The 4,531-nt window shown below is 37.7% G+C and overlaps 1 non-coding gene across 1 annotated transcript; it reads right to left on the minus strand.

The window, feature by feature from the left end:
• Nucleotides 1-3,589: 3,589 nt before the first annotated feature.
• Nucleotides 3,590-3,696, minus strand: LOC141675818 (small nucleolar RNA R71). The gene has a single exon (XR_012556450.1). It is a non-coding gene; the product is annotated as a small nucleolar RNA R71 (small nucleolar RNA).
• Between the last annotated feature and the right edge of the window lie 835 nt (nucleotides 3,697-4,531).

The raw sequence follows: 4,531 nt of genomic DNA on the forward strand, positions 1-4,531 counted from the left end.
GATTGCAAATTTCAAAGAGAATACAATACACTATACCACAACATCAATCTATTTCAGAATAAGAAACCCCCAAATTTCAATTAAGAACATTCATATGGGTTATAAACCCTAATTTTAAAATTCGAAAATCAATCTCAATTTTGAACATGTTATTGAACTCCAAATCAGACGTATAATATATCAAAATCACCAGGAAAACAAGCTCTACAACATGCAATCATCAAATCATACAAACAATCATCCGAACAAAAATTCATATTTTTAATAAATTTAATTCGAAAATAAATAAAATTATAGAAAATAAACCTTAATTTCTGCAGTAAAACAAAGCTCAGAATCTGGTAGAACACTTCAAATCCTTCATTTTGGTTACTCAAGCTTTGAAAACAGAGATCGGTAACGCCTTCGTTTTGCTGTTTGATTCTTAGAACAGTTTATGTAATTAGGGTTTTTCTCTGAAAATTATAGAATTAACTATCTGCAAATGATTTTGATACGAAATAAAATACGGTAACATGCTATTTATAATTACGGAAAATTAGTATCCCGTTGGATCATTCCGGATATAAAACGGTACATTTATTTATAAAAACTGATCCAAACGGTATCGGTTTTCGGGATAATTATCCAAATCAGTACAATTTGTATTGCGGTCTAGGTCTCAGCGCCTGGTTACACGTACTACGAAGTGATAATTGGGATAGTTTAATAAAAAGCTCCCGTTTATCGAAAATACGGGTTTTATTGATTTATCAGAACGAATATTGTATCGAAAATGTTGCGCCGGGACCCGCGCAAAGCAAACCGTACGCCGGATCGAAAAAGTCGAAACATGGAATATGCTTGGTATATTACAATTAAGTTAGGAAGGAGTTCTCGGAAGAGTTTCGGGTTCCAAAAACGTAACAACGGGTGACGTCGGTTGGTTCCCGTTTTTATAAAATAGATTTTAAATACTCGGAAAAAGATTTTTATAAATTTCATATGATCCTTATAAATCCATAAATCAACATAAAAATAATTAGGAAGATATGATAATTATCTATATTTTATTTTGGGCATATAACAATTAAAATACTCAATTAATATTATTTTTGAATATCCAAGTAGAGATAACACTTAACAATTAACTCACCGAATAGATACTGAATACACATAATAATTATTTAATAGCAAAAAGAATCACACGATATATCCCGGATATTACATGTTCCTTCTTTCCACCACTTCATTCTATTGTGGAGTTCTTGCTGTTGAAAATTCATGCATGATTCCATTCTCTTCACAATATGATCTCATCACAGAATTCTTGAACTCAGTTCCATTGTCACTCCTGATTCTTGTTACTTTGAAATCAGGATGATTGTTGACTTGTCTTATGTGATTGATAATGATTTCACTGGCTTCATCTTTGGATTTGAGAAAATATGTCCAAGAGAACTTTGAGAAATCATCCACAATTACTAGATGATAAGTGGCATTTTATACCACTTAGAACGTCTTAAAATGGCTTAAATTGGTGTCTTGAAATCAAGTATTTTGTGTATTTGATGCGTTTTTCTAGTGTTTATGCATTTCAGGGTTTTAGTTGCATTTCGGGGGAGGAATCATCAAGAATAAGCCTTGGCATGTGTTCACCATTGCGAGAGGAAAGAAACGGGCAGATTACGGCGAAGAAATGGAGCGAAATCAGAATTTTTCCAGTAGAGGTCTGAGCGCCCGCTCAGCATTGCTGAGCGGCCGCGCAGTAAGCTGAGCGCGCGCTCAGCATAGCTGAGCGGCCGCGCAGGGTCGGGAAAAAAGACAAATTATTTTAGGACTTCTACTTCTGTTTGGTTTCCACTTCTATGTAATCTGAGTTTTATGGGACTATTATATAAGTAGATTTGAGACGTTTTCACAAGTGTGGATTGAAGAAGATTGTGTTTTTACGCAAGGAGCGAAGGAGATAAGGAAGAAGACCGATTTAGCACACCGCAACGAAGAGGAAGCATATATTTTTGTGATTCTTGTTTCGTTGTAACGTTGGATGCTAGTTTTCTTGCTTTGAACTTATTTACTCTTGTGACGTACTATGTTTTAATATAATTAGTTTAGTTATTATTTTCTTGTGTTTGTTTATCATGATTTCATATGAACCCATGATGACGATAAGTGCTATTATGGGCTAATCGTGATCATGGGGTTGCAACGGATTTATTATGGAATTCTTTAGTTAATTGTTTAATACTTTAGTGTGTGATGATTGCATGATATCTAGTATTGGTTGTGCGTATTCGTCTTATGTGCGTCGCGAACATATAAGATAGGGTGTTAATCTCTTGTGAAGCGATGGTGGATCTTGAGATTTAGAACTTGCCATGCTAGCATAGGTTCATGTACGTTGTGCATGATTAGTGGGTAACTCTAACAGTTTTATTTGCCCTATGTAATCAAAAGGAATAACTTGTGCTTAAATCGTTGTGTTGTCAATTTCTGTAGACATATGGGAACTCAACATAATTGATGACTATTCAACTTCTATCTTAATTGTGGATGCTTGGTAGAATGGTATTAGTACAATGAAAGTTGGCTTTTATCAGTTTCGTGTTATTCGATTAATATCATCACTGTCACATGCTAAAGGTAATAATAATGGCTATAGAAGGAAGCAATAACGAAGTTGTGATCTCATGAGTGTTTTATTATTGATAAATTGAAGTGTTAGTTAAGTGATTAATTAAGTAGTTAATTATAGTTAATATTTAATCAACAATTTTAAGTGTTAGTATCTTAACATTGAGAAGTAATCATACATTGGTGAGTGAGTTTAATTAGACAATAATTTAGTCTGAGTCTCTGAGGGAACGAACTAGAAAGTATTCTATATTACTTGCGAACGCGTTTGCTTGCGTGAATATTAGCGCGTGTTTTTGCCCTAACAAGTTTTTGGCGCCGCTGCCGGGGACTCGGCGTATTTGTTTAGTTTATGTACTTACCATCATTGGTCATTAGGACTCAGTGATTAGGACGTAGTAGTTACTTATTTTTTCCGGTTGTGTTTCAGGTACTTTAGCAAGCGTTTATGCAAACTCGTTCTCGTGCTCGCAAGAGGACTTTAGATACAGCTGAGGAGACAGACGAAGTTCTTGATATTCCGGAGAAGTTAGATTTTGAGGATTCGGATTCAGGAACTGAGCAGAAAGAACCATTAAACATGGGAGATCGTATTGTTCAAGCTGATCCAGCTCTTATGGATTTTTCTCGGCCTAAAATTGATGACATTCAGTCAAGCATCCTTCATCCAGCTATTCAAGCTAACACCTTTGAAATCAAGCCGGGCACTATTCAGATGGTGCAGAATTCTGTTTCTTTTGGAGGAGCGGCAACTGAAGACCCCAACATGCACATAAGGAATTTTGTCAAGATTTGCAGCACTTTTAAGTATAATGGCGTGACTGATGAGGCTATCAAGTTGAGGCTTTTCCCATTCTCACTGAGGGACAAGGCTAAAGACTGGTTACATTCTGAACCAGCTGGGTCCATCACTACGTGGCAAGATCTTGCGCAAAAGTTTCTGGTGAAGTTTTATCCGATGGCAAAGACTGCTGCTATGAGGAGTGCTCTTACTCAGTTTGCGCAGCAACCTACAGAATCTATGTGCGAGGCTTGGGAACGCTACAAGGAAATGTTGAGAAAATGTCCACTTCATGGAATGCCGGATTGGATGGTGATCACTGGTTTCTATAATGGTTTGGGGGCTCAATCTCGTCCCATGCTCGATGCAGCAGCTGGAGGCGCCTTATGGGCTAAAAGCTATACTGAGGCGTATAATCTTATAGAGACGATGGCTGTAAATGAGCATCAAAACCCAACTCAGAGGATGATGTCAGGCAAGGTAGCAGGTATTCTGGAAGTTGATGCAGCCACCGCTATTGCAGCCCAGCTCCAAGCGCTATCAATGAAGGTTGATTCTCTGGCTACATATGGAGTTAATCAAATAGCTATGGTTTGTGAGCTTTGTGCAGGTTCTCATGCTACGGATCAGTGTTCTCTTGTCAACGAATCTGTTCAGTATGTGAATAATTATCAGTGACAACAGCAGCCTGTGCCAGCGACCTATCATCCTAACAACAGAATTCATCCAAATTTCAGCTGGGGGAATAATCAGAATGCTATTCAGCCACCATATCAGCAAGGAGTGAGTAAACAGTTTAACCCACCTGGATTCCAGCAACCTCAGTAGTATGCTACAAGGCAATCATATCCTCAACAGGGAAGTGCAGCTGCACCTACTAGTGCTAATTTTGAGGAACTTAAGCTGTTGTGCAAGAGTCAGGCGGTTTCTATCAAGACCTTGGAAAATCAAATCGGTCAATTAGCCAATGCAGTGCTCAATCGTCAACCTGGCACTCTTCCCAGTGACACGGAAGTACCAGGCAGGAAGGAAGCTAAAGAGCAAGTCAAGGCTATTACCTTAAGGTCTGGAAAAGTAGCTGATGCTGAAAAGGCAAAAGAAGTAGAAGCTGAAATTAGAGGTGAAGAATCTACG

This window comes from Apium graveolens, chromosome 7 (genome assembly GCF_009905375.1).
Source record: "Apium graveolens cultivar Ventura chromosome 7, ASM990537v1, whole genome shotgun sequence".
NCBI lineage: Eukaryota > Viridiplantae > Streptophyta > Magnoliopsida > Apiales > Apiaceae > Apium > Apium graveolens.